Source organism: Pteropus vampyrus, unplaced genomic scaffold (assembly GCF_000151845.1).
Source record: "Pteropus vampyrus isolate Shadow unplaced genomic scaffold, Pvam_2.0 Scaffold184, whole genome shotgun sequence".
Taxonomy (NCBI): Eukaryota; Metazoa; Chordata; class Mammalia; order Chiroptera; family Pteropodidae; genus Pteropus; species Pteropus vampyrus.
In genome coordinates, this window is record NW_011888965.1 from 2690784 (window position 1) to 2699661 (window position 8878).

Consider the following 8878-nt stretch of genomic DNA (forward strand, 5'->3'; position numbering starts at 1 on the left):
CTGTGAATTGCTTGCTGAATCTTAACAAGTGTAGATGAACTCAGTGAGAACTTTAACAAAGAGATAACCTAAAAATGGAAAGGGAAATTATACAAAGGAACCAGTCAGAAATAAAGAACACATTATCTGAGATGAAGAGTATACTAGAGAGAATCAAAAGACTAGATGAAGAGGGTCAAACCACTGATACAGAGGATGGGGGAAGCCAAGGACATCCAATCAGAACAGCAAGAAAAAAGTAACCAAAAATATAATAATTATTTAAGGAGCCTATGGAACAAAATTAAGGGTAACAATATTCATGTCATAGGGGTATCTGAAGAGGGAGAAAAAGAAGTTGAATATATACTTGAAGAAATAATGATGGAAAACTTTCTCAACCTGGTGAAAGAAATAGACATGCGACCTCAGGAAAATCAGAGAGTCCTCCCCCCTCCAAAATGAACCCAAAGATGTCCACACCAAGATACATCATAATTAAAATGTCAAAGGTTAAATACAAAGATAGAATCTTAAAAGAAGCAAGAGAAAAACAATTAGTTACCTAAAAGGGAGCACCTATAAGACTGGCAGCTGATTTCTCAAAAGAAACTTTGCACAACAGAAAGGTTTGGCACAAAATATTTGATGTGATGAAAACTCAGGATCTACAACTAAGAATACTTTATCCAGCAAAGTTATTATTTAGAGTCAAAAGATAAAGAGTTTCTCAGACAAAAGTAAGCAAAAGGCATTCATCAACACCAAGTCAGTATTACAGGAATTGTTGGAAGGACTTTTTTAAGAAGAAAAAATACGTATCAACAATATGAATAAAGAATGGCAATAACTAGATTTTTATAAACAAGTACCTCAAATGGAAAAGAATTAAGTGCTGCTACCAAAAGTTAAAGAAGCTGAATGGATAAAGAAACAAGGCCATGCACACACTAAAAAAAAGGGAATGGAAAATGATATTGCCTTGATGGACCTAGAGGGTTTTGTGCTGAATGAAGTAAGTCTGATAGAGAAAGACAAATGGCACATGACTTCACATATGAGTGAAATCTAAAGAATGAAATAAACAGTAATAACAACAAAAATGGAAACAAACTCATAGACACAGAGAATATTTTGAGGGCTACTGGATGGGAGGGGGTTGAAGGGGATGGTGAAAAAGGGCAAAGGGATTAAGAAGTACAAATGGACAAATCCAAAATAGTCATGGAAATATAAAGTGTAGCATAAGGAAAATAGTCAACAATGTTATAAAAATATGTAAGAGGACAGAGACGTACTTGATTTAGTAGGGTGACCACTTCATGAGTTATATAGATCTCCAATCACTATGCTGTACACCTGAAACTAATATATTATTGTATGCCAACTATAAATGAAAAAAAAAACTAATTTGAACAATGCAAATATGAGCAACTAATTGACTATTATACATCGATATAGTTGAGGGGAAAAAAAAAGTAAAGATGCAAAAGGGAGACTACATATATGAAAGAAAATGAGGACAGAGGAGGCTTACATAGCAGCCCATGTCAGGGAAGAACTAAAGACTGACCTCACTGAAATGTATCAAAGAAGCCCAATGTACCAAAGAAGTCAATAAAGCCTTCAGAGAATACCAGCATGTGTCCTAATGAAACATCATCCTGAATGAGAAACAAAGAAGGTACCACAGTTCTATATGTCTACTGTATGTGACACCCTGTGCTTTGTGTTTTATATATATGTGAACTCCCTTAATCTTCACATGATAATTATAGAGATGAGGAAATATAGGGTTAAAGAGGTTATGTGTTTTGCCCAATTCTGCCATTTATTATCTGTGTATCATTAAACTTCTGATCCCAACTATATCAACTCAGGCATACTTCCTTAGTCATCATTAGGAAAATTAGTGAACACTTAAAGTTGAAGATGGCTAGAAGTTCCTTCTTAGCCACTGATCATAATCTTACCACTTTGATTTGGGAAACTCCTGGTCCATTATCAGAAAATTCTACTATATCCACAGTTTCTCTGAATGTTTCCTTCATTTTCTTATCTACTCTGAAACTTGATGGTTCCCTGAAAACATTTTCTTTTTCTTGTCATCACTTTAAGTGGATACTGTTTTATTTTCTTTTCATAATCCACAGAACTTGAATGTTGAGATTGGTATCCTTCTTGCTCCCCGATGTTGCTTATAGACTTTTATTCCTCCTCCCTCGTGTTAAACACTTTGTTCCTACTAGATTACATAGTCATTGTAGTTCACCTTTTTAAAATAGCATTAACCTGAAAAAATTTAAATCTAGATGATTGATCTCTTACCCAGCAGATAAGCATCGGACAATCATGTAGACTGGCATCTATCACCCTATATGTGTGATCATACAAATCAAATGAACACTCAACAAATCCCAGCAATTTTAACAAATGTCTCTTAAATTTTGCTTTCTTACCCTCTGAAATCATTTTTTAATATCTTGTTTATTCTTCTTAAATATTCAAGGTATTTATCATCACGCTTTGTGACATACTTCATAGAGAATATAGAATTCATTAGATGAGAGTTGTCACATCATTATTAAATAACCAAAAACTTAGTAGTGTTTGCTTTTACCTTTGCCTTTTCTCTCTAATAGAAAAAGAAGAAGAAATTCCAATAAGTACATTATCCTCAAACTAAATATAATCTACTCAGAGATAGACATAATCCACAGATCAGTTAAAAGCCACAAGGGAGGAAATGAAGATAAGAAACATGGAGAGTGACAGGTTGACCCAGACGTAGCAGATTTCAGAAAATACCAACACAAAAAGCTTCTCAAAGGATAGGTTGTCACCATAAAGTGCAAAACCTGTGTTTTTGGTTGAAAACTAGATGTGAGAAATGGGTTATCAGCATTAGTTTCCATTTATTTCAAAGGATAAGAAATAAAGCTAGATGAAGAATGATATTCGCAAGCCATATTTGCAAGAAGTCATCTGCCTCTGTGGCAGTAGAGGAGGAGAAATTATTTGGGTATAAAGCCCAGATGGCTAAAGTGACTCTAAATCTGAAAACACACACACACACACACACACACACACACACACACACACACGCACACACACACACACACACACACACACACACACACACACACAAACTATAAATAGATGGTCCAAGAAAAGCCAACCAACTGAGTGATGAATAACATGAAAAGGAACTGTCATGGCAAAGATGTTATAAGAAAAAATATAGAAAAGAGCAGCATAACTTAGAAACAAAAGAACATTCACTGGAATATGTTCCAATATAACAAATTACTTAAAAATAACAAATTAATCAATTTTATAAAGAAAGATCATATTTAATAAATATACAGTGGGAATAAAATGATGAGACAACAGAAGCAATGAAGTGTGAGTTGGAATCACTCAGGAAACAAGTAGGTGAAGAATAATAATATCAAAAACAAAAGAAAAACTGGTGGAGTCACAAAAGAGAACAAATATTATAGGAAACAAGATTAGAAAAATAGAAAATAGAAATTAGAAAGAAAATAATGATGAGAATAATAATAAAATAAAAAAAGAGTTTTAAAAGGATGGTGAGAAAATGAGAGATTTTTAAGCCAGGCGAAGGAGAGTGAATGTGCATGTAATGAAATACTTAAAGGAGAAAACTAAAACATTGGAATAGAACAAATATTTATACATATAATTAAATAAAACTCACTGAAAAAAAGGCAAATTTACATATAGAAAGAACTGTGTAAGGAACACTGTGTGCAAGAGAAAATTTAACTGGCAAATGTCCAGTAAATTTGTGAGATAGAGAAAGAATTCTTTGGGCAGCAATATGAAAAGATCAAGTCATGTATAAAGAGGAAAGAATTAGACTGGCCTTAGATTTCTTCACAGAAAAAATTTACACTAAAAGACAGTAAAGCAACATTTACAAGGTGTTAAAGGAAAGAGAATGTGAGTCAATGATTTATATCCAGTCAAACTGTCGTTCATGTGTAAACACTACAGACTTTTGAATTGGCAAGATTTCAGAGACTATTGTTTCTGTGAGTCTTTCTGAAGAAATCATTTTGAGCCAAAAAATAATAAAAGAGAACATTAAACTAAATGACTGGCAATACAATTTGAATACAATTAACTGTATAATTAAGACTAAAACTAAAGTGAGAATAGAGTGACAAAACAGAATGATGTAAATGGCATATGCCTTAAAAATGTAAAAATCATATACTTAATATAAGTTGGAAAGAGAAGGAAAAAATGTGTAGGTAGAGTAAGTCCACTGAATATCTCACTTGTAATAGATGGTAATCAAAGAAACTATTTAAATATGATGAGGCACAGTAATAGCTGAGGCAAATAATAGTTGTATGTTTGTACAAAAGAAAATATCGAGAAAGAGTATATTATTTAATTAATTTTATTATATAACAAGAACAAACATAATTTAATATCTGTAAAGTTAAATGGACTTTTATCACTAACTTAAAGAAAAGAGAATTTTAAGAGTGGATCACAAAGCAAAACCCAAATTTAAGCTGTGTATATGAGATATGCCCAAAGCAAAATGATTCAGAGAAGTGGCAAGTAAAAATACATAAAGGGTAAATACAAACAAAAATAAGCCAAGGGTCAGGTTCTTAATATAAAACAAAGTGAAATTAAGGTGAAAGCTTTAAAAAAGACAGAGATGGTATCTACAGCCATGCTACCCTGAACAAGTTCGATCCCATCTGATCTCGGAAGCGAAGCAGGTTTGGGCCTGGTTCGTACTTGGATGGGAGACCTCCTAGGAAGATTAGATGCTATAGGTGTAAAAAATAAAAAAATAAGGGATTGTAAGCTGACAAGATTCTTGTAATCTGTGAGGTCAATCAGAGATTGCTTCGCCTAAAAATAAATAAAAATAAAAAAGACAGATGGACATTTTAAAGTGATAAAGGATACAATTCACACATAAGATAAAATAGAGTCATCTATCTAGCACCAAGTAACACAGTAACAGCATTTATAGAGCAGAAATCAGAAAATAAAAAGAGAAATAGAAAATTATACACTACTAGAATGATAATTCTCAGTCGATGTCAAATCAAGTGAACAAAAATAGTAAAAATATAGAACTGGATAATATAATGAATATATAATTTTGATAAATATTGAATCCTGTATTTTAAAAATGAAGAAGGGAAAACCTTACAATAAAATCTAAGCATTCAATAATATTGACGTAGTACAAAAAGTACTCTCTGATTATAATAAAATAAGTCTAGAACTTTAAAATCTTTTTAAAAATAATGAAATGGTGCTTTTTGCCTGTAAATAAAAAGACAAATCCTCATAATATTTGAGAGTTAAAGAGGAAAATAAAATAGATGAATGTCTTTCAAACAGATATAATTAAAGCATTATATATTAGTACATTTGAGATATAGCTAAAGCAGTGCTCAGGGGAAAATTCATGGCCTTAAATATACATACATACATACATATATACACACACACACACACACACACACACACACACACACACATATATGTATATATGTATATGTATACATATACATATATATGTTATATATATAGTGCTTATAAAAAATTATATAAAAGCACAATGAAATTAAATGAATTAATAATCTGACTTAAAACTAAAAATATAACAACAAAATAATTAAAAGAATTTTCAAGTAATGACTTAATAAAGATAGAAAGAGAAATTGAGTTAAATAAAGAAAACATATTAGAACTAATAAATAAATAAATAATAAATAAATCTCAAAATATATCTCCAGCTAATCAATTTAGGATTAAAGAAAGAGGAAAACTGGATAAAATAAAAGGTCAGAAGTGTTAAGGAGGAAATAATCACAGAATAAGAGTTAATTAAAAGAATGAGAGATTACTCTCCTAAAACCTACACAATTAAATTGAAAGTCTGAACGAATATTGTAATATTCTAGGAAAATGTAATTCATCAAATTATTGTCAGAAAAAATAGAAAATCTGAACATATGCATTGATGCAAAGTAAATGAAAAACATAATCAAATTGCTGTCTCCTCAAACAATAATTAGTTTCAGATGGTTTCACAGAATATTTTCCAAAGCTTTGAAAGGACAGATAGTTACAAATCTGATAAAACTCTTCTAAAAAGGAAAAAAAAATCATATTTTATTTATAAAGTGAATTTAAGATTAACATCAAAATTGGAAAAGATTTCACAGAAGATAAAGCCTACAAATTGATATATATTCAAAATCCTAATGGCATTTTTTAAAAAAGAAATAGAACAAAAAATCATTAGATTTGTATGGAACCACAAAAGACTCTGAATAGCCAAAGCAACCCTGAGAAAACATGGCTAGAGGTATCATTCTGCCTGACTTCAAATTATACTGCAGAGACAGTAATAAAAAAAAAATGTATTGGCAGAAAAACAGACACACAGAACAATGGAACAGAATTGAGAGCCCAGAAATAAACTTCCATATATATGGGCAAATAATTTTTGACAAAGGAGCCAAAAATATACAGTGGAGAAAAGAAAATCTCTTTAATAAATGATGCTGGGAAAATTGGAAAGCCACATGCAAAAGAATGAAACTAGACTACTATCTGCAACCATCCACAAACATTAACTCGAAATGGTTCAAAGATCTAAATATAAGACCTGAAACAACAAATTGCATAGAAGAAAACATAGGGACTAAACTCATAGACCTTGGATACAGAGAGGATTTTATGAATTTGAGGTCAAAGGTAAGGGAGGAAAAAGCAAAAATAAGTGAATGGGACTATATCAAACTAAAAGCTCTGCACACAAAAAAGAAACCATCAACAAAACAGGCAACCAATTGAATAGGAGAAGATATTTGTAAACAATGCCTTCGATAAGGAGTTAATTTCTAAAATATATAAATAACTCATACAACTCAATAACAACAACAACAACAACAACAAAACGATCCAATTAAAAAATGCGCAGAGGACCTGAACAGACACTTCTCCCAAGACGACATACAAATGGCCAACAGACATATGAAAAGATGCTCAACTTCACTAGTTATTAGGGAAATGCAAATCAAAACCACAGTGAGATACCACATTATGACAATTTGAATGGCTATCATCGACAGGACAAATAATAACAAGTGTTGGAAAGGTTGTGAGGAAAAAGGAACCCTCATACACTGCTGGTAAGGATGTCAATTGGTACAACCGCTATGGAAAACAATATGGAGAGTTCTCAAAAAATTAAGAAGAGGATTTCCATGTTACTCAGCAATTCTTCTTCTGGATATCTACCACCAAAATTTGAAAATATTTATCTGTAAAAATATATGTACCCCAATGTTCATAGCAGCATTATTCACAGTAGCCAAGACATGGAAATGACCAAAACATCCTTTAATAGATGATTGAATAAGGAAGATGTGGTACATATATACAATGGAATATTAATCACTTAACCAAAAGAAAAGATGAAATACTGCATTTACGACGTTGATGGATCTCGAGATAATCATGTTAAGCGAAATAAACGAGGCAGAAAAAGTTGAGAACCACATTATTTCACTCATATGTGGAACCTAAAATTGAAAGCAACAAATGAACAAGACAAACAAACAAAACTCATAGACACAAACAACAGTTTAGTGGTTACCAGAGGGAAAAGGATCAAATATATGGTGACAGAAGGAAATTTAACTTTGGGTGGTGAACACACAATGCAATATACATATGACATATTATTGAAATGTACACTGAGAAGCCTATATAATTTTATTAACTGATGTCACCTCCATACACTTAATAAAAATTTAAAGAAAACAAAACAAAAAAAGAAATTAAGACAGAATAATACTATATTTTTTTAAAATTATATATATCTATGCAAAACTCCTAAACAAGAATGATGTCAGGAAGTGACAAAATAGGGTCTCTGAAAATTCTCTTTTCCATAAAGTCAATGAAAAAATTGGCAAGAAATTGTCACATTGAAAAATTTCAGAACTCTGGAAATTAACCAAATATTTGCAGCAATCTTAAGAGTGTTTATTCAAGAAAAACTTTTGAATCTTAGCAATACCAGCAAGCTTTGCATCAATTTAATATGTCCTATTCTGATCTGACTCTAGCTCCAAGATAGCCTTGAAAAGTAACAGCCTGCAGTCTTGGTGAAAACCAGCAGCCTGGCAGCAATTAGACAGAACAATGAATTTGGAGCTGCTTCAACCTCATCATTCTCAGGTAACTGCCATTATTTGCCCTATCTGATGATTTTCTAGGGCACCCTACCTGCAAGGCTGTTTTCATTTGACGTGACTCAAAGCTCAGTCAGTGCAAAAAAAGCCTTTCTCAGTAAAACATTTGTTAAAATGTTACTGGTGTTTCACTTTGTAGCTGCCTGAGGAGGTATAGGTAGAATATAAAAGGACAAAAAAAAAAAAGTTAAAAATGAGCAAAATATTTTAATAGATATTTCAAAGCAGAAATAGAAATGACCAATAAACAAATGAAAAGATGCTCAGTCCCAATAGTTATTAGAGAAATGGAAATCAAAACCACAATGAGGTATTACTTCACACCCAATTGGATAGCTGCAAAAGAGACAGACGATTACAAGTGTTGTAAAGGATATGGAGAAATTGAACTGTCACACATCGCTTGTGGGCCTATAAAATGGCACATATATTTTGGAAAATGTTTTGGCAGTTTTTAAAAAAAATGTTAAGAAACGCTACCATGTAATTCAGCAATTCCATTCCTAGGTATACAATCAAGGGGAAAAATTATGTTCACACAAAAACTTGTATATGAAAGTCATTGAAAAATTATTCAGAATAGCCAGAAACTGGAACCAACCTAAATGTCCATCAATGGATAATGC

The 8878-nt window shown here is 31.8% G+C and overlaps 1 pseudogene; it reads left to right on the forward strand.

Annotated features, from left to right (window-relative positions):
- The first annotated feature begins 4686 nt into the window (after positions 1-4686).
- Positions 4687-4805, forward strand: LOC111746345 (annotated as a pseudogene).
- The last annotated feature ends 4073 nt before the right edge of the window (positions 4806-8878 follow it).